The sequence below is a fragment of the Rattus norvegicus genome, chromosome 15 (genome assembly GCF_036323735.1).
Source record: "Rattus norvegicus strain BN/NHsdMcwi chromosome 15, GRCr8, whole genome shotgun sequence".
NCBI classification, from domain to species: Eukaryota; Metazoa; Chordata; class Mammalia; order Rodentia; family Muridae; genus Rattus; species Rattus norvegicus.
The window spans coordinates 60,633,932-60,656,025 of NC_086033.1; the positions used below are offsets into that span (position 1 = coordinate 60,633,932).

A 22,094-nucleotide genomic window follows, 5' to 3' on the forward strand; every position below is an offset into this window, starting at 1 on the left:
TTCAAATCTTTTGACTCCCTTTTAGCCCACTGTCCAAAGGCAGAGGAAAAAAGATGGTGAATGGGACAAGGGGATGTGGATCTGTTTAGAATTAATTCTTTGGAGCTATTCCAGTCTCCATTTGTCAGGACACCAGCAGTCAGGTTCAGTAGTGTCAGAATACCAAACATGAATCAGTAGCTGTGGCATGATCCAGCAGAAACAGCCAGGCCTCTGCTGAATCTGCACAAGTCAGCAGAAGCAAGCAGAACCAGTCTGGACTCTGCCATGTCTTTCTCAAGGAAGTGAACATTGGTGAAGACAAGAGACCAATGAAGCGTTGAAAGGCTAACTATGCAAGCGCCCTGTCTGTTTCGTCCAACTTGTACTCTCCCCAAACATCATGTGTCCTCCCACAGGTCTTGCCTCAGCAAAACACCATGTGAGTGTAACACATGACACAACCAGAAGCTTCCACTTCAGAATCTAAATACCCTATGTCTGGCTCTCCTGCCTCTTCACCCCTATCTCCTTCACTTCATCTGATTCATTCTTAGATTGTGAATCATTTTAGGTGCGTCCTCTTCAGACCCCTTCAGTGTCTATTTCTCACTTAACATTTGGAATACTTTCTTCTCTGTAGAGTACCAGACTATGAGCACTTTGAATGCAGACATTAAGTCTTTAATCTGTAGTAGAATGGTACACAATTGAGCCTTCTAGCAAGTTTGGGATCAGGGACAAGTAGAGAAAGCAATGCTGGGATAGGTCAAGAGCTGGGATCAGGAGCAACAGTAAGTGTCTGATGTATGATGCTCTGAATACAGTTTGGGTAGACTAGCATTAGAGATTTAGATTGGGTAATTCCCCAATAATTGCCTAATAAATAAATATCATAGTTCGAGTCTCATTCATTTGAAGCTAGATGGGGTTAAGTTTAATTGTAATATTTTCTAAGGAGGAGAAACATAATCTCTCCTGTAACTGTTTTCAGTTGAATTAAGGATGCCATTGTTAGGGCCCAGGAAAGCTGAGATCCCAATCAAGAATGGGGAGGGGAGGGGATTCAGGCAATGGTAGGAGGCATTTGTCAGAAGCATCTGGTTCAGTGACCCAGCCCAAAGAGTCAGGGAGCAAGCACATGGGCTGTACTGGTTTCCATAAGATCCAGGACCACCTGGGGTTGGTGTGTCCTAAGCAGTTTTGGAAGCAGGTTGCAGGTCAAAATTGATTCCTGGATGGTTTCTGTCAGCTTAGTGAAAATTTGTTCGGAAAGATATACAAGAGGGGCAGAAGGTAAAGTTAAGGAGTTTAGGGGGGTCTTTACCTTGGGTGTACACTTGAAACTTCCAGGCCTGAGGTCCTGGTTGTTGGAGGTGGTAATAGTAAGAAGCTGTCCTCAGGCAGTAGTCGGCTTAAACTACTGGCTGACAGAAGTGCTTCTCTGGAGTCCATTTGACCTGTGACAAGTGGACCCAAGTCTAGACACCCTGAAACTTACATGAATTTTGTTAAGTTTACAAAAAGAGATAAAAATTTAAGATGTACTAGTATGACCAATGTCTGTAATATGCACTAAAACCCATGCCTATGAGCCATAGAAAAATTGAGGACACCAAAGGATAGATTTAAGTTTAAAAACATGAACACTCTTTCCTCTGTCCAGAGGGATGTATATGTATATGTATATGTATATGTATATGTATATGTATGTGTATGTGTATGTGTATGTGTATGTGTATGTGTATATGTATATTTATAGAATAACCAAAGGAAATTTAAAATCTTGAGCTTGTAACTATGATAATAACCATGTTTTATCAAGGCTCAATAGCTTATCAGAACTTCATTGATTTATATGTTAAAATTCTGAACTTTTGAAGTCTTAATATCAAGTATGAACTTTAAGTCTTATTTTTTACATCTTTTAAATCACCTTCTCAGATCTTTAGAACTTACATCTACTTTTCTTAAATCATTTTCTTAGACCCTCACAACTTACGTAAGCTTTAAATATGCCTCCCACCCCCACACACCCAATCATTTGCCAGGAGACAGCTAATAGGTGGTTGATTACTGTGTTGGTTTAAACAAGAACGGCTCCCATAGGTTCATATATTTAAATGCTTAGTTGCCAGGGAGTGATACTGCCTAAGAGAAATAGGAGGTGTGGCCTTGGAGTAGGCGTGGCCCTGTTGGAGGAAAAGTGTCTGACATGGGTAGGCTTTAGGGGTTAAAGAAGCCCATGCCAAGCCTCGTGGCACTCTCTTTGCCTGCTGCCTGTGGATCAGGATGTAGAGCTCACGGGGTCTTCTCGAGCACCCTGTCTGCCTGTGTGCGACCATGCTTCCCACCATACTGATAATGGACTAGACCTTGGAACCTGTGAGCCAGCCCCAATTAACTGTTGTCCTTCACAAGAGTTGCCTTGGTCCTGGTGTCTCTTCACAGCATTGAACGGTGACTGAGAGGATTACTGAGAGCTGTGACTGGGAAGCCAGTACTTTTAAACAAAGGAATATCAAAAGGAGATACTTTAATGAATAGCCGAATGATAGTTTGTTTTTACATTGAAACAAGTTTTTGTGAGTTTATCTTTTTCGGAGTGAAGCCCATCTGCAAGCCTACCTTTCTCAGCAGGAGACCTAGTAGCTCTAGAAAAAGGAAGGTCCAATTTATACCCAGGAAATGGACTGACTGTGCATGCTGCGGCAGCCTCGGAAGGAGGGGCTGGCTAAGTGGCTTCCTAGAGTTAAACTAATAAAGCTACATGCAGCTTACCATTGAGAATGTCACAGAGGTCTGGGAGGGGTCAAGGTGATCAGGAAGTGGAGTCCAAATGGCCTCAGGATCAATTAAAATAAGGGACTTACCTGATACTGGAAGAGTCAGCTGAGAATCCTCCTTGGTGATTTTAATGGCTTTGTCGGGGACAGAGGCCATCAGTTTTGGGCTGTCATACAGGGCAGCATCAGCCTTTGGCCACCAAGCCCAGAATGTCTGAGAGATTTTCCTGGGGTGGAGGAACCTTGGCAAGGCAGAGTAGAGCAGTCAATCCAGCGATCCGCAGTTTGAACAGGGCCTGGTGGTGTGCTAGGCTGGGGCAGTTCTTAGTTCAGTGGTCAGTGTTACAGCTCTTGAAGTAAGCTCCAGGTGGGGTCAGTTGGGACCCACCTTCCTTGGAGATAGCCTCAGCTACTGATACAATAAGCTAGTAGTTTGGTTGATTAGAGGAAGTCTGTTTTCATTAAATACCTTAAAAGCCACATTTAGCAGATCTCTCTGAGGGGCTAGAGGGCGATCATCTAATAGATTAAGTATACCTGATTTTAAACAAACTTATTTTTTACCTTCTTGATTTAGGCTTGACAGCACATACAGGAGGATAAATCTGTTTTTTTTAAAAACATTACACAATTTTTTATTATTAAATGAGAAAAATCGCAGTTGTTACATTGTCACACTGCTAGTGATGAAGAAAGTCAATGTTTAATCCTCATTTCTACAACATTCCTTTGCAAAGAAATAATGTTCAACACAGCCCAACACAACGTTCTTGGTTTTCTTCATATCGAAGGCCCCCCTAAAAAGTCATCTTCTAGCAGGGTAGGCTCACTACATAAATTATACTTCTTCATTTTTCACAACTCACCCCAAACTGTGTGAGAAATACATCACACTAAAATCTCTAAAGCTGTGAGGAAATCCTTCACACATCGTCTTCACCCGATGTGTCACCTCTGCTGTTTTTCCAGGGTCCAAACTTGAAGTCACAGATCAGGCCATTTTTGAAGACACCATTTTTTTCTTAGACCGTTCTTCTGTAACTTCACTAATACCTTGGAATCCTCTCATTTCACCCTCAGTTAAGGGAGCACATGCTTCATCATTTCCACTGTCTTCCTGCCAGCCCATCTCTTTTCATAATCTGTGTTCTGCCTCAAGTGAGCTGGAAAGAACATCGGTCCATGGAAAAGTCAAAGAACGAATGATCTGTTGAGAAATCACCAAAGCATTGGCGTTCAGGAGGGTAAATCTTGTCTATGTAAATTAATTAAATTTTTACTAATGTAATATTTTTATGATTTTTTTAAGATAAGATTTATTTGTTTTATGTGAGTACACTGTCTCTGTCTTCACACACCAAAAGAGGGCATTGGATCTCGTTACAGATGGCTGTGAGCCACCATGTGGTTTCTGGGGATTGAACTCAGGACCTCTGGAAGAGCAGTCAGTGCTCTTAACTGCTGAGCCATCTCTCCAGCCCCTAATATTTTTATTCATTATTTGGGAATTTTATACAATGCACCCCAATCATACTCATTCCCCATTCCTCCCAGGTCCACCCTCCCACCCTTGTGCCTCCCCTTAACAAAGAAAAAAGAAAAAGAAAAAACACCAAGTCCAATTTGTATTGCTCATATAGACTTTGGAGATTGGTCAAACTCCCAATGGCCAGACCCTTGAAGAAAACCGAGTCCTTCTGTACCCTCCCACCAGAAGCCATCAACTGTGAAAAGCTGCACTTCTGCATCTTTATCAAACTTTTAAGGACTCACTTCAATAGCTTTCTGTCCGGACTATTTCCTTTTTGGAGGGTGCAGGTGCTATAAAATTCTTCAATGTCTCTCATTCTCAGTTATGAGTCTGTCAATACCACTGTAAAAGAAGCTTCCTTGTCCATAACAGCCAGTGGCAGCATGGATCATGAACTTCCACATGGTTTCTGGCAGCAGCTTGGATCATAAACATCAGCCTGGTTGCTGGGGGAGCATGGGTCATGGACATCAACATGACCTCTGGTGCCAGCATGGACCACAGACATCAATATGGCGCCCCTGCAGCAGCACGGACCATGGACACCAACATTGTGTCTGTCAGGGTTAATCCAGAAAATGAAGCACTGTTCATCTTAGATATCTTCTTGTTGCTCCGAGTCAGGGTGATCCTGTGGTTGGGAAGCATATCAGGGGGCAGGAACAATGCAAGTTCCAGGATGCTATAAACTACCCTGCTGGTACCCTGGCATGCCTGCCATGTTTGGATCCAGAGGGCAGCACCACAGCAGGGTGAGCAGCAGCTCCATGCAGCAGGCCACACATCTATGGTTCCATTTCTTCTCCTGTGCACCCACTCCATTCTGCCATCTTTCCCCTCTTTCTACCCATGAATTTCATTTTTACTTGGCATGACTATAAGCATAATTCTGAGTACATCGAAGAATATGGTCATTTATAAGGTGACTGACCATTAAATTGCATGCCTTTCTTTAATAGTTTGCAACAAGTTAGTAGCTTTTATGAGATTAAGATTTTATAGTTTTATTCCTCTTAAGTTTGAGCCTTAAAATTTAAAGATTTAATTGAAGATCCTTTACCATACAAATAACACTTTAAACCATAAATGCAGTTCACAGATTGAGAGCCCCTTACTTTTTTGATCATTTTTGCTAGCCTGATTAGACCTTAGGAATTTACAAACCTTATTTATCAAACTTTTTCATCAAAGATGTTGTTACTTCTCCAACATTTTTCTAAATGCCTGGTGTTGAATACAGTTAGCAAAGACATAAGTGTTTAAATGCTAACTAACATCTAAACATCGCTAAGGTTCGTGTTAATTGAGTAGACCTTTATAACCAGAAGAATTTATAAACCTTAATCAAAAGTGCCTTATTCATCAAATGTGTGTTGTTAGAAGTGCTATATTTATAAACAATTGAAGTATGCCATATACACAGTATACATATACAGTATACATATACACATACATTATATATACATATACAGTGTTGTAGCAAATCTATTTTTTAAACCAGAGTCGAATTCAATTACATAGAAGCATGCTGTAGCAAATCAAGATTACCTGTGTATAGATTTTAAAACTATCAGCTTCTTGTTACGAGTTTTAAACTCACTTTAAGTTATAGATTTTACAGTTTTAACCACACTCAATAAATTTACAGATCCTGACATAGAGTTTAAACAATGGTCTTAAGAGGTTTTTTTTAAGAGCAGAGAGAAGGGGGGTGGTGAGAGATGAGAAAGTTTCGAGAGAGAAAGCTCAGCTGTAAGAGGCTTTGGGGATCGTTTGCTTGTATGGCGGCAGAGGTTGTAACAGTCTGCAAGAACTTGGAAATCTAGTGTGCCATTTTGTGTCCATTGAACTGTACTGAGGCCAAGCCATTTGCAGTCAGACAGCAGGACTAGAGATTGGAGAAGGCAGGAGACGAATCTAATTCTGAAGGGGAAGAAGAGCTCATGGTTAGACAGCTGAGACAGCTGAGAGGTAGAGAAGGCAAGAAAGACTTCATCCTTCAGAAGCAGTGAACAGAGGAGGTCAGAGAGAGCAAGAGCGAGAGCAAGTCTCCCCAAGAGCAGGAATTTTAGCAACACCCCACAAGACCATTTACAAGGAGCTAGGGTTAAATCAGGTGCACGTTAGTCGGGAACTTCTTGCCTTACTCAGTTGCAGTGTAAGCAACAGCAGTTCATGACGCCTGATTGTCTTAGTCATGCGAGCTCCGTGGCAAATGTGTGTTACTATTATAATTTGGTTTATTTTAAAAAAATCTTTGTAGTGCAATTTTGTGAGGAAAAACTTCAGAGAGATTGTTTAAACACTAAATTATATATGTAATGTGCATATAGACGCATATATCTATAAAGTGTGCAGCGAGACAAACCCAATTGGAAGTGATTCCTCATGTAGCATAAGTTACGATTGTCTTTTGCGTTGGGGAAACCTCTCTCAATAGACAAACCATTTTCTCCCAGTCAAATCTTGTCCTTAAAATAGCTGAGCTGTTCGTGCTGTTACTTACATGCAATTGCAATACTCTGACAACACTACTGAGCTGTTTGCGGTGTTACATGCAATTCCAATTCTTTGGAGGACGAAGCAGGGGAATTCCCACAGGTCAAGGCCAACCCGTTTTACAAGCAAGTTCCAGACTGGCCAGCGATACATGACGAAAACATGTCTCGAAACAAAAATAAAAATGAACACTTTTGACTAAAGCATCAAAATTAACTGAAGGTCCCTGGTAATATTCGTATTTGCCAACAAACAAACAAACAAACAAACAAACAACAAAAGTATTCTCTAGGAGTCAGAGGCAGCCACACATTAACTATGTCTGGCCACAGGGAAAACACTAACTTACTAATTCTGGAGTAGATGATGTTCACCTCTAACCAACCACCTTGCTACCCACCCTGACCTGCTGGCCAAAGGCTGAACCAACACAATCAGTCGGGGCTACATAAATATGTTATTTATTACAGACTTTAAAAAGAGAAGAAAGTGGGGTTGGGGATTTGTCTTAGTGGTAGAGTGCTTGCCTAGCAAACGCAAGGCCCTGGGTTCGATCCCCAGCTCCGAAAAAAAGAAAAGAAAAAAAAAAAAGAGAGAGAGAGAAGAAAGTGTTCTCTGTCCTGCTTCTGTACGGTAAGTATTTAGTAAACATTCCAAACCAAAAAAACATACTTCTGTTCTTTCTTTTGATGAGGAGGAAGTCGGGAGATAGGGAGAAATGTAGAAGAGTTAGAGGAAGTCGGGAGATAGGGAGAAATGTAGAAGAGTTAGGTGTCGCGCCCAACCTCGACCAGCAAGGAAGACCCGACCAGAGAAGATCTTCTTCAAGCAGTTTTACTCAGGAACCTTGATACAATCTTCTGACCTCAGGAACCCCCACACCACACTTAAATAGCTAGCGCTGGCCAATCCTAGCAAGCCACGTAGGGATAGCGGATAGGCTGCATCTATACGGAAGCGACCAGGCCAAGCAGGACCAGCCAAATAAGGACTTGTTTTTCACAAGGAGCAGAAGGCGGAAACCGGCACCATCCCTGGGGCGCGGGACCTCGCAGCTCCCTACAGTTAGGATTGGGAATTACATGCGAGACAGAAAGCTCTAGACCTAGGTAGCTACCCAGAGCTTACCGAGCAAGGAGACAGGTCAGGAGAGACAAAAGCCACGTCAGGGGAAGTGGGAGATTCCTCCTCAGTGGGTACTTAAAGGTGAGGTGTAAGGTGAGAGAGGCTGGAAGAAGCGAAGTCAGAGGGTAGGGGGCGAAACCAAGGAAGAGAAAGGGGCAGGAAAGATGGAGCCGTAGCTCTGTTCTGGACATTTGCACCTGAGGGACCCACTGAAGAACCGGGCTGAGGTAGAAGGAAGCTCAAAGAGGCAGGAATACAGAACTAGGAACCCGGGTAGAACAAGAAACGGATATAAGAAGAAACAATGCCATTTCTACAGAAGTGTTCATAAACCCTTCACGTGGCTTTACAAATGACCAGGAAGTAGGATTTCTCCTTTCTCTTTCCGAAAAGCGTAAATAGTGTTTCTATTTATAGGAGTGAAGTGACTGGTGGAGCGTGAAGAAGGGCGTGGAAGGTGAACGTAAGGAGCGGCTCCAGTGAGATACTGAAGCGGCGTGCTTTCTTTCGTTTTATTAGTCAAAGAAATGGGATGTTGCATTACTTAGCAATATTTTGGTTTGCTGTTTTGTGGGTCCATTGGCCTAAATGCCATTCCTAATGTGGTTTATTGTGTTTGCCTTCGATGGTGAAATGCTCAATTACATGGTTGGCACTTAACAAATAATGACACATACCTCTAAGTTTTACTAAAACTCAATGGTCAACTTCTGCCGCCCCTGATGCCAATTGGTTTTTCTCACAAATCAGTTGGTAGGTAATATTAATTAACTATTATTTGACATGGCTTTTTTTTAAAGGCAAGATTTTTGTAATATATCTTAGGCTACCCTTGAACTTACTATGCATCCCAGGCTGCCCTCAAGCTCTTGGAAATCCTCCTGCCTCCACCTTCTAAGTGCTGGGATATTCAGCGTGCACACTGACACCTGTCTAAACGTTGTATTTTAAACTTTTAACAAATGAACTCAAGCGGTACTCATACTCTTTCCTTGGAATGATGTGACAATTGGCTTTGAAATCCTTCCCCCAGAGTTTTAGGTGTGCAGACTACAGTAGTGTCCGTGAGGTGTGTTTTTACATTATTAGACAACAAAACCATTGACGGATGGGAACACTACCAAAGCTTCCATTTCCAAAATGCTCCCTCCATAAGACAATTTCCTCTTTAAAAAGCAGTTGATCAGTGTCTCACTCAACTATCTGCCTTGAATTCAGGCCCGACTAGATCAGCACTGCTTGGCAGTTGGTTGAAAATCGGGTGTGAGAATACAAAGACAACAAAGAGTAACAAGTTTTCTTTCTAAGACAGATGGTCAATGGCAGAAATTTCCAGAACATCCATTCAGCAAGTTTATATGCCCTTGGCTGAGGTTATTAGTATTATCTTCAACCAGTATCATCGTTTTAGAGATTGGTAGAACCATTTGTTCATGTTTCGTGGACATATTTAAAACTTGGAATTATACTTCTAAGTCCATGTAGCCTACAGTGTGGGGTAATTTTCTGAATGAGTTCATCGTGGACTACATGGACACCCATTATGCCATTCTCAGTCTTCCCCTGGGCCTGTCCAGTGACAGATGGACAGAAGGCAGCAATGCCATTCTCCACATAAGCATTAGTGAGCCTTTCAAATGGGATGAAGGGGATGCACCCCAGGACCTTGCATTAACTAATTCCCTTTAAAACAAGTTCTCTAGGGTAGTCTTGTTTCCCAAAAAAATATTCAAAAATGGGTCATCAAGAAGGACTAAAGCCTCCCACTGCTGAAGGGGTGACCTGGATATTTTAATTGCCATTCAATATCTACCTGTGCCTTTTGCCCATCCAGGGTCCCCTTAATCTGACACACTTTCTAACATACTGACCTCATTCCTGAAGTGCTAAGGTGAGCTCACAATTCCCAAGGTTGTTGACTCACCATGAAAATGAGGCAAATGGAATTGAAGGGCTGTTCCCATGCAACTGAGACCCAGCATGTTCTCCTGGCCTGTGTGGTGCAGGAACACCAGGGCTTGCTTTCTCTCTCTTCCCTCACAGTTCACTGAGAAGGGACCTTGACAGAAACATCACTATTTTCCTGAAGCTGGAGGATGACTTTCAAGAAGCAATATGGTTGGTACCTTAAAGATGTTGTGATGACCAAACATGGTTTCTCTTATCTGTAATGCTAGCTTTCAGGGAGCTGAAGCAGGAGAATCACTGAGTTCCAGGCTAGCCTGGGCTATCTTATCTCAAAAAAACAAAACAAAACAAAACAAAGAAGCCCCAAAACAAAAAATTAAAAACAAATCTATAATTTTGACTTTCTTATTTAAAAAATCCTAGATAAAAAACACATAAACTGAAGAATTTCCACTCTTCATTGTTCTAATATCCCCATTTATTCCATCTAGAAGTTGATATTGATCATGAACCCTTGTGCAGTGCTTTTTTATTTTTAATGTTCGTTACCTAAATCTTCATAAGAATAGCTCATATCAGAATTTCCCAGGCATTTGAGGAGTAATAGTTGAATTGCATTAAATTTTTTACAGTGAATGCCTTTGGGAATGTTAATTTCAAATAACAGCTTAGCTTCGCTGATAGCTTACTACAAATCAGGGTTTGTCCTAAGAGCTTTAAACTACTATTTCTGTTGTTTAGAAATCCAGCCAACAAACATTTACTCTGCAGCCCGGGCAGTCCTAGAACTTGTGGTCTTCTTTCCTCCACCTCAGGTGTAACAGGAGTTGGAGCCCTTTGCCGGTAGACCAATTCGATGAACTGAGTTTATTTACTGAGTTTCTACTCTGAAGAAGTCACCTTGATAGGTGCTGGGAACGACAGATGGCAAAACACACCCAGCTAGACTCATGGAGGTCTCGCTGTAGCTGCAAGACAGCTGTCATTCAACTGAGCTCACCAATCAGAAATGCAGTGCTGTTTAATATACAGAGACATCTGGCAGTCAGATGACCCAACTGGGAGGCTGGCTTAGAAAAAAACGTGAATGGCTTCCCTGGGATTGGAAGTTGGCCTGATGTAAGAATAATGACTATGAGATGAATATATTCATGTAATATATGCATAGATAATTCTCATATATATATGTACATATATAAGCCAAATATATATCTTTGGTTTCTAAACCCCAGATTTCCTGTATTTGATTTTAAAAAAAAAATGTCTGTAGACTACAAATCTCAACATATTCTACCAAGAGAATTGTATCTATATTATGACCAGACTTCTAACAGTCGGAAGTTAAGAAAAAACTGGGGCTGGGGATTTAGCTCAGTGGTAGAGCGCTTACCTAGGAAGCGCAAGGCCCTGGGTTCGGTCCCCAGCTCCGAAAAAAAGAACCAAAAAAAAAAAAAAAAAGAAAAGAAAAAACTTAGGTGCAGCTAAAATGTAAAGATACTTCACTGTCATTTCTGTATCTGTTTCCATCCCCAACCCCTTACACACACACCATGAAGGAGTGGAGTTGACTTGCGATCAGCTTTGGGCTGTAGGTGACGGTGTGGATGGTCGAATGCAAAGGATTAGTGCAGAGCTCTGTGTTCCACTGAAAATGTCCTTCAGAAAGGAAGAAGATATCCGTTTATCCCAGTTGTAGATGGATTGAGAGAGGGTAACCAGCAGATTTGTGCTGCACGGATGCAGCCAAGTTTTCCGGGCTGAAGGGCAATATTACTAGATAGGAAAGCAGACCTAGAAGACGGAGTGTAACACATGGACGTGGGGAAAGCAAATAGAGGCCCACCATGCCTGGCTTTTCTTGGAGTTTGGCTTCAGTCGTGTATCACTGTGTAGCCCCGGCTGGTTGGAACTCACTACATAGCCCGTGCTGGACTGGAACTCGCAGAGTTCTCCCACTAGCCTCTGTCTTTACAGTGCTAGGATGGAAGTCTGTGCCACTACACCCAACCCAACCTTCTCAAAGCTTTAAACAACCGGAATTTGCTAGACTGTGCTTCTCTTTCTAACCGCAGCTCCCCTGTCAGGTTCTGGTTCTTAAATTCCTCTTGCTATGTGGTTTTAGGTTAGTGTTGGCTATATAAATAATTCATTATTTTTGGAGCTCGTCAGACATGCTGAAGGGTAGGCACGAAGGGAATTAGCAGACTGCACTGTTCTCATCCTCCTGCTCTGTGCCCAGCTTTGTCTTCTCATTCTTGGTTCTGCTGGCAAGTTCCTAGTCCTCACTACAGACCCACAGAGCCTTCAAGGGAGTGTGGGGAAAACTTAAACCGCCATGTTACGTAATGCTTTCCTGTTTTTAGTTCCCATGTCCACTCTTTATGGGTCTGGTGTTGTTCGGAGATTCTCCAGTCTCCCCAAGAATACATTTTGAAACAAAGAAGAGGCTTTATTCAGATGCTGATGCCGTATACCCCAGACTCATGATCCCTAAGGTATAATGGAAAATTACATTAGTCAGGGGCTTATGAAGGCGAAACTCACGAGGCTAAGTTCTTCACGCCTTCCTGCAATCGTGAGCAAGCACACATACTGACGTACTTCCTGCCTACATGTTACCAAGCACACATCCCAGTGAGTGCCGTCGAGAGCAAGCAAGCTAGTTTACAGAAGCAAAAGCACACACAGTGTTATCTTACGTGAACAGGAGTTTCATTAAAACTGTATAAGGCCAGGCAATTAAAAGAGCAGTCCCCAGTATCCCAGGCAGTTATCTGTCCTTGGTCATTGGGGCTTCCAGGTAGAGGCATTTTTGTCTTATAGATCTCTTAAGCACAGCGATTTAAATTTAAAACATAATGTTTGCCACCACACACTGATTTCTTGTTATAGTTTTAGGTGGCCGTGTTTTCCTTTAAACTGTTTCCTGTACTTTGGGCTTTGCAAAGAAGTACCTCCCCCACCCCCGTCCCAATTTTACGTTTCTAAACATGTACTCTATTAGATGATATTCTAGTCTCAGACCTGTACACCTTTAGAGGGGTCCCCTTTATTAGTTCAATAAACAAATTGGGACTGTTCATGCTGAAAAAGGTCCAGAGGTTCTAGACGATGATCTCACCCTAGGGAGTCCAGAGTCTACCAAGAGAGGCAGGCTATCGATGGAAGACACTAGATACACTAGAATAAGAAAGGAGAAGGCTAGAATAGGCCCATCTGATGGGTAAGGAATTTTGGGTTAATCTTTTTTGTTTGTTCGTTCTTGTTTTTCCAGTCATGGTTTCACCCTGTAGCCCTGGCTGTTCTAGAACTCGTTCTGTAGACTAGGCTGTCCTCGAACTCAAAGAGATCTGCCTGCCTCTGCCTCCCGAGTGCTGGGATTAAAGGCATGCATCACTACCGCCCTGCCGATCTTAAAGGTAAAATGGAAAAAGTGAGTGATGTCTTGTAATAAATAATAGGAGATTCACATTTTAGAAAGTTCCCACTGAGGAAGACAGCAGAGAAATTTTAAAAATTAAAGTCGTCAGGAGATCCCCGAAGCCCCGACTCCCCTGAGGTGTCACCAGGGGAATGAACGGATTATGTGGATGTGAAAGAGTTCCAATTGATGGAGTTTGCCTGTATGTGAGAAGTGTGAACCCTGAAGGAAGGCCAAAGATTTTAATTTGCCTGAAAGATGAAAGTGGATGGTTTGGGCTTTTTGTTGGTTTTTATTTTTGTTAAAAGTCTCACTTTTTAATGCATTTGGCTGGCCTGATACTATGTTGCCAGGGTAGCCTTGGATCCACAGCAGTCCTTTGGTCCCCAGCTCCCGAGTGCTGGGATTTCACATATGAGACAGCACGCCCAGGATAAAGTGGGTCACTATTGTCAGGAAAAGGGGCCTGGGAGGTAAAAGAAAAGTAAGTTTTGAAGGAGAATGGATGGGTTCAGTTTCTTCTTTGAATTAGCTACTCTTCTTGGTGTTATTCAGCGAAAAGACTACTGAACTGGTGGGCCTGTTGATTGTTTTCTGTGTGGTCAAGGCTTGCCTTGTTCACTGAAGGTCGTTTGTTTGACCCCTGTCTCTGACTCCACCTTAGTAGATGCCAGAAAGGGCACCCCCCCTCAGGTCAGGGACATCAGAGATGCCTGCAGACTTTACCAAACATGCCTGAGGGTCAAACCCTCTCCATTGTTAAGAATCCCTGATTTAGGTGGAGGTGGTGTCCCTGGTGTTGACCGTCACACTAATGACATTAGTGTTTGCTTCTCAGTCCACACTTTCCCCAGAGCTCTAGACTCAAGTAATAAACAGATTGGCTGAACAGGATGAGCTCACGTCCATCCATGGCGGTAGTTACAGTCCATCTTCTTTCATTCTTTTGAGGAACTGAGTCAGTTTCTTCGTTCGTTGTTTCTTTCCTTCTTTCTTAAGAGAGAATCTCACTATGTACTCCTGGTTGCCTGGACTTGCTATGTAGACCAGGCTAGCTTCAACTCACCAGATCCACTTGTCTCTGCCTCCCAGGTGCTGGGGTTAAAGGCATGAGCCGTCATACCTGGCAGGAAAGAGGATATTTTTTCTTTGGGAGCATTTTTAATTTTCCCCAGTAGCAAACTAGATACATCTTTTAGGACGTCAGCAAAACGTATGCATTCAGAAACAGACAGTTCAGTTATCTGGCATTGTTCAGATAATAGCTTGTCCTAAATTCATGGGTTTAAATGTGTCAACAATTCTCTCTGTGTGGAAATAGAACTAACATTCTGCCCCCTCTCATTTTCTTATTTCTCCAAGGATCTAATAAGTGCATGCTTATACTAGAAAAAAATAATTTTTTTATGTATGTGTATGTATGGTGTGTGTGTTCCCACATGGAGGCCAGCAGGAGGTGTCAGGCTTGCTGGAGCTGGGGTTACAGAGAGCTGTGTGCTACCTGCCCATAGCTGCTATGAAACATACTGGGATCCACTGCAAGAACAGCAAAGATTCCTAACACAGAACCATCTTTCCAATTCTATAATAGAAACATTTTGAAACATAAAAGTTTTAACAGAAATATATGGTTATCTTGAACTGGTCACTCAGATGATTTTGTTTTCTGTTTCATATCCTTATATAGTGAACATTTTAGAATTGTGTTGTGAGTGCAATTTTATTTTTGTATATTTTGATCATAATATTATTAAAATGTTATGGGTGAAGAATTATAAATTTACTTCAGTTAGTTATTCCAATAGAATAATTTTCAATGTTTAGTATTGTAAATAATGTTGTGGAAAACATTTTCATCCCAAATGGTTTAGAACATCTCCATTTCCTCCTGCTAGGCTCATAAAGGAGTATAAAATACTTCTAGGTCAGTGACATGGGTTGCTATAGCACATCCAAGAATAACTCACGACCTTCTGCAGCCAACCCCAGCAGTGCATAGGATAATCCTCCTAGCTTGTGCTCATCTTTATCACAAAGGCATTTTACTTTTATTAAGTTCTTGCCCAACTGCTGAGATAGCTTGGCAGGTAAAAATGCTTGCTGTGCTGTCTTGGTGATCTCTGTAAGGTAGAAGGAGAGAATCAGTTCCACAATGTTTTCCTCTCACCTCTCTCTCTTGCACACATAATTAACAATAACAACAGTGAGCCTTGTCCGTCTGATTGTAACATTTTTTTTTTTGGTCATCTTATGTTGAGGGAATAGAATTTGTGCTGTTAGGCATTTTCTAAGAGGTCTGCTGTCCACTGCTGTATTGTGTGTTAGGTATGTGTGCACTTCATGTGCAGGAGTGTATACCTACATGTGTCTATATGCACCATTGTGTTCCTAGTGCCCTTAGTGGTCAGAAGAGAGCATTGGAGCTCCTTAAACTGGAGCGATACATTGTCACCATATGGGACTCAAACCTGGGTCCTCCACAAGAGAACCTAGTGCTTTTAAAAGTATGGACTCAGGGAGGCTCAGACTGTTCTCATGGGCAAGACTTTGACAGTAGTTTGTATCTCTACCTCCCTCATGTTCAGGAGCCTCCTACAGGACCCCACTCCTCCCTCAGGAGTCTCAAAATTTTCATTAATAATAATAATAACAATAATTATTATTATTATTTTAAAAGTATTTATTTTATTTACATGGGTATACTGTAGCTGTCTTAGACACACCAGAAGAGGGCATCGGATCTCTTTACAGATGGTTGTGAGCCACCATGTGGTTGCTGGGAATTGAACTCAGGATCTCTGGAAGAGCAGTCAGTGCTCTTAACCGCTGAGCCATCTCTCCAGCCCCATATTAATCTTTTGTTAATTCAATTTTCTCTCAAGGAAAAGTTTAATAGATGCTGGGCACGGTTGAGTTCCTTACATGCAGATGGACATTTAGACGTTGGTTTTGCTTTACTTACAAATTCAAATGCTATGTCCTGTGCCTTTGAAGGTTAGTGGGAGATGCTTGTGGAAAGACTTTGAGGAGAACACAAACCCAGGAGGGTGGAATGCGATGGCTGATGGATAGTGTAAGGGAGCTTGGTCTCCAATACAGAGATATAGATGGGCGTGTGGGTTTGCGTATGCATGCACACACTTAGTTGGAAGAAGGCACGCTTTCAGAAGGACAACGTTTAGTTTAACTTATCTCTGAAGAGGCTTCTAATCTCCATCTGGCTTCTCGTCTGGCCATGGGATGACCTTCTACACTTCCGTGTACACTGTGATGCCAGCTGCTAGGAGACCTAATCCTGAGTGCAGAAGTAATGATGCAATGCCCCTTGGACCCTATAGAGTACACACACACACACACACACACACACACTACAGCAGTGCACGGCAGGGGCCCACTGTGAGCTAAATTGCTCCTTTTCAAAATACTTTATTTTATGTGCATGAGTGTGTGCCTACGCTCCATGTGCGTGCCTGGTACCGTTGGCAGTCAGAAGAGGACATTAGAGCTCCTGAACCTGGAATTATGGGTAGTTGTGAGCTGCCTATAGGTGCTGGGAACCAAATCTGGGTCCTTTACAAGAGCAGCTAGTAGTCTTAACCACAGAGGCACCTCTGCAGCAGTAAACCTGTTCTTTATGAAGTAAAAGAGATGGGGGAGAGTAGAGGAGCAGAGACACTGGCTTAAGGGTTGTTATCCAGTTCTGAAATGGTAACTTCAGAACAAAGAGGACAAACAAATACTTGTCTTCCACCTCCCCACCCCCTGCCCCTACCCCCAGACCTGTTTATGGAGCTGTAGACTTGGTTTGCTGGGACTAAGATCGTGGTCATAATGGTTCAAGGCATTCTCCCTTTTCTTCCACTGTTCTTTTCTTTTCTCTTTTGAATAACAAAAATCGCACATGGTCATTTGGACTTGCACCTGTCAGCCTTGTGATTTAATAAAATAATACTAAGGGGAATTACCCTTTTCTTTCACCCTACCATTCACTTTTCTGAGATAAACACATGATCAGTGCGTGGCCCTCTCATGCCTTTCCAACAAGAAACATTCTTCAGAGTTTTTACATTTTAATTTACTGATCATAATGGGGTCTTGGGAGCATTGAGGTAACCCCTTCATGGATGGACTAGCACTTGGAATGTGACTGTCATGGAGTGCTGGCCACAGGACTTGGATGTCACTCCCTTGTCAAGTTTTCAGCTTTATGAGGACCCTTATTATTCAGCAATTTTAGTCTTGGCTTATCCCTATCAACTCAAAATTCACAAAAGGCTGGGTGGCGGTGGTGTACACCTGTAATTCTAGCATTCAAGAGGCAGAGGCAGAGACGGGCAAATCTCTGAGCTCGAGGCTAGCCTGGTCTACAGAGTGAGCTCCAGAACAGCCAGGACGATGGATGTCTGTGTAATCTGTCTATGTAAGACATATTCTGTCAAAACTTTGCAAGAAAATACCAAAGAGGATGAGATTTTCACTTCTTAGTGTTTTAAAGTCAAAAAAGAAACTGGGGAGGAAAAAGAAAAACATGTTAAGGGCCTTCCTTCCCCAGGACATTTTGACTAAAATAAAGTACATGAGGGTGCGGATGTGGTATGGAGATTGGGCGTGTCTCCCTGATGGCAGCTGCAGAGCTCCCTGGTGCCCGGTTTCTGCACTTCCTTTTCCATCACACTGCTGCAGGCCTGGTGATGGTTGTTGAGACTGTCAAGCCCTTTCGTCTATAAGAGAACCCAGATCTATCTCTTTGTTCTGCACTACAGCCAAAATTAGAGGCTTAAAGATCAGTTCCCATGGTTATTTAAATTACACTTGGTTTGCGGAGGGACCATCAGGATAACTTCTCAGTGAGGATCCTCAAACCCATCTTCATCATATGCCAGCTTCCCAGGGCTCACTGGAGGATGCTTTGCAACAAACACTGCAAGGACCCTTATGAGTGTTAACAAATGTGAGTCATGCCCTGTTCCGTGCAGGTGATCTAGGATGGAATCCTACAGAACTAAATGAGCAGAGTCTAGGATATGACCTTTGGTTCTAGTTGAAAAATATAACAGCCCTACTCATGATGATGGGACCTTTGAGGACATGTTTGAAGCATTCCCCCTCAGAGACTAAAGCGGTCACAAAATTTAAGGTCTTATACTTAGCAGTCAAGTCAATGCAGGGACAAGGTCCTATTGGCACATAGTGAATAATGACATTGTTGGTCACCATGTTGGAAATCACCGTGAAGCTTAGGACTACAGAGTCAGTCTGTTGGCTGCAAAGTTCCTAAGTTTTGCCAGCAGCTCAGATCTTGGTCACGCCATCTTGGAGAACCTCTTTGTCCTGCCACTTGAAAAATTCACAGCATTTTCAATATAGAGCTCTCCTGATGCCTTATGAATAAGCTTCATCCATATGGCTTTGGCCACATGGATAGGTATTTAGGACACATAGCAGTAATGACCCTTGCGGATGTCCTCGGAGCATAGCCAACCTTGTCACTGGTGTACTCTTTCTCCTTTGTGGAGTGGCTGGCACACAGGGTATTGAGTTCTGCTCAGGAAGGGTATTTAAGAAATCACCTAGATTCTGGACTCTTCCTTCAACCCAACTCAAAAGGTAGGTTCCTCTTCATTTCAGGAGCATCTATACAGACCCATTGATGGCTGCATAGGAGAAAAATACTGGGTTTTTGAAGTGGTTTGAATATGCTTGGTCCAGGGAATGGCACTTTTAGGAGCTGTGGCCTTCATGGAATAGGTGTGGCCTTGTTGGTGGAAGTGTGTCACTCTGGGGGTTGGTTTTGAGACTCTCCTGGCTTCCTTTTGATGAAGATATAGAACTCTTGGCTCCTCCAGCACCTTGTCTGCCTGCATACTGCCATGCTTCCTCCTGCAATGATAATGGACTGAATCTTTGAAAGCATAAACCAGCCCCAATTAAATGTTGTCCTTAATAAGAGTTGCCTGGTTATGGTGTCTCTTCACTGCAATGGAAACCCTAAGATGGTTTTGCTCCACCTGTGATCCTTAAAGATTATCCAGGGTAGAGACCACAATCCATATGTTCTTCCCCTCAGCCATTTTCACTTGAAGGCCCACAACCTTCTTCTTGGAGATGCCTGTGTAAGTTTGACACAGTGTAAAGGGGGCATGCAGAGACACCCAAGACGATTTGTCCAGATTTTATTGATAACATTTCTCCTCCACAAGCATGAAGTAGTGGCTGACACTTCTGAAACCATCTTCTTCTGTGGGAGTGGTCAGTGGGCCCACACTCACCTTTCATCCTTCCTCAGGCACACTTACCTGACTTGGTATGTCTTTGAGTTCCAGCTACATGAGCATCAGCTGATGTCTGTCTGCTTAGCAGCTTGGAGACTATAAAACATTTCAGTCTGAATGGTCACATGGTTTTCTCCGATAATAGTGGTACCTGCAAAGCCATCACATCTGGAGACAGTCACACTGAGCAAAATAAGATGACGGATGCCTGCATTAGCTCTGCCACATACTCTGAGTTCCTCGTGGCTTGTCTCAGTTGCCAAGACAGCACCAAAGTCACCCTTTAAGTCCTTCCACTGTCTCTTTTCACACTACTGTCTCCTGAGGGTGTCATCTTGTCAGGTTCAATTTATTCATAAATTTGTCAGTTGAAAATCCTGGAGATTTGTTCTTACTCGCAGTGGCTTTCCGGAGGCTGCCACTCATAGAGATATGCACCAGTCCATTTCAGCGGAGTACAGACCCTCTCCTTTCACACCTTTTCTCCCACTCATGTGACACATTCAATGTGAACATGGAGAGCACATTCATGCCTTCCCTTCCATTGTCCTGCCTGTCCCATCAGTACTGTCAAACCCAGCACTCTGCTGCTTGCTTTGCAATGCAGGGACACCTTGATTCAACTCATCAGGTATGGACTGACTTATTCCTCCTCCCTTCACAAATAGACACTGTGATGACTCTTCTTAGTGGTCAACTCGGACAACTGGAATGAGATACAATCCAGGAATGGAGGGCACATCTGTGATCCAGATCTTGAGGCTGGAAAACATAGGCTTTTGATCTGGATCTGGAGGCATAATGGGCTACACATGTTTAATCCTAGGAGTAAGAGGCTAACATATCTCTGAGTTCAAGGCCAGCCTGGGACAGAGCAAGTTCCAAGTAAAGAACAACTTAGATCCAGGAGTGCACACCTTTTGCTGGGCCACATCTGGGCCACACCTTTTGCTGAAGACCTACATAAGGAAAGTGGAAGAAGAAAGGCTTCCTTCTTCTCTGCCTGCTTGCACTTGCTTGCCAGCACAACTATTGGAGCCTACCTCTTCAGGATTCTAGCTTATATCAGCTGAAAACCCAGCCTCGTGGGACTGAGCAACTAATGGACTCTTGGACTTCCCATTCACAGCTGCCTATTGTTGGGTTAGTTGGACTGCAGACTCTAAATCATTCCAATAAATTCCCTTAATATATAGAGACATTCCATAAGCTCTGTGACTCTGGAGAACTCTAATACAGGCACCTCTACAAATATCAAAACATCCCATGGCACCCCATTATTATGTATACTGTTTGTGTTTCTCATTGATCTTAGCTAAAAAGCCAAGATGCTACCAATTTTTATATCCTCATATATCAGCTAGTGAATATACTTTAAAAATAATAGACAACTCTAAGTTGAATAAAGAAATAAATTCACATGATACAATGTCAAACAGTCAGAGAAGCAACTGTCTGTGGTAACATGATGTTAAGAAAGGTGTTTTCTCTTACTAGACTTAGAAACTAGGCATAGTGGCTGTGAAAAGCTTAGGCCCAGGCAGGTGGTACACACCTTTAATCCTAGGAGTCACAGACAAGCATATCTCTGAGTTCAAGGCCAGCCTGGGACAGAGCAACTATGGACACAAAGGAACAACCATTCCACATTCTGAAGGATCCAGCCAGTGTCTTGACTAGCAAGCACAGCATCCAACAGAGGCAGGGTGAGGGTGAGAGATAGAAAAGAGCAGAACAATTTCCTAGGCCTTAAGGGGAGTGCAAAGGCAGTTAGTTCTCTCGGATTTAATGCCCTGACCATCTCCAAGAGCAAGTAAGTGCAGGGAGTATTCCAAGGGATTGGATTGGCAGTGGGTGCCATAGCCACTTTCTCTTGACTTACAGGTCAAGGGTGCCAAGGTGGCCTATCAGGGTCATCTGTTTGCATGCAGCTGAACTACAGTCTCATGGTTATTCAGAAAATTCCAGCAGCAAGGTCTATGTGATGTGCTGCAGAAAGCAGGAACTTATAGGGGAACAAGGCTGATAACAGCTGAGTGGCTCACTCAGGAAACTACAATAGAGAGACTTCTAGAGAACCTTTGATACAATTAGAGAGTTTTCATATGAACAAGGTCCAAAAAGAGAGTAACAACGACTACAATTATTTATCTAGAAATCATGATAAGCAACTGGGAGAGGACCATAATTGTACTCAGGCAAATAAAGAGAGTCATTCTCTTTGCCCCAGGCAAAACCTTATACTCAAGGGAAGGTTTGTGTTAATAGTTCCTGGCCTAGTGACTTCTAATGCAGTACAGTTCATACATTTTGGGTCAGGGATCAGGGATACTAGAAAACCTGCAGGATACAAATAGGATCTTACCCTTTCCCCCATAAATAAATAAACGTAACATCCTGGCATCTCACGTCAGGATTTTTTTGCACACAGCTCTTCAGTGTGCGTCTAATGATTCATATAATGGAGAAGCATGCGTGTAGCTATTTGAGTCTATGACCTATGCTTGCCACTCTCTGTAGCCCAGGCTGCCCTCTGCCCATACCTCCTGACTCCCGGGATGATGGCTGTGGGA

General features: G+C 42.8%; 1 long non-coding RNA gene across 3 annotated transcripts; it reads left to right on the top strand.

Moving 5' to 3' along the window:
- Positions 1-7,326: 7,326 nt before the first annotated feature.
- On the top strand, positions 7,327-11,054 carry LOC108353040 (uncharacterized). Of its 3 annotated transcripts, none has more exons than XR_010058218.1 (4): positions 7,327-7,938; positions 8,338-8,383; positions 9,964-10,038; positions 10,644-11,054. It is a non-coding gene; the product is annotated as an uncharacterized LOC108353040 (long non-coding RNA). The 3 variants fall into 3 exon arrangements; XR_001841526.3 differs by having other exon boundaries at positions 7,327-7,904; XR_005494373.2 differs by lacking the exon at positions 8,338-8,383 and having other exon boundaries at positions 7,335-8,283.
- Positions 11,055-22,094: the final 11,040 nt, after the last annotated feature.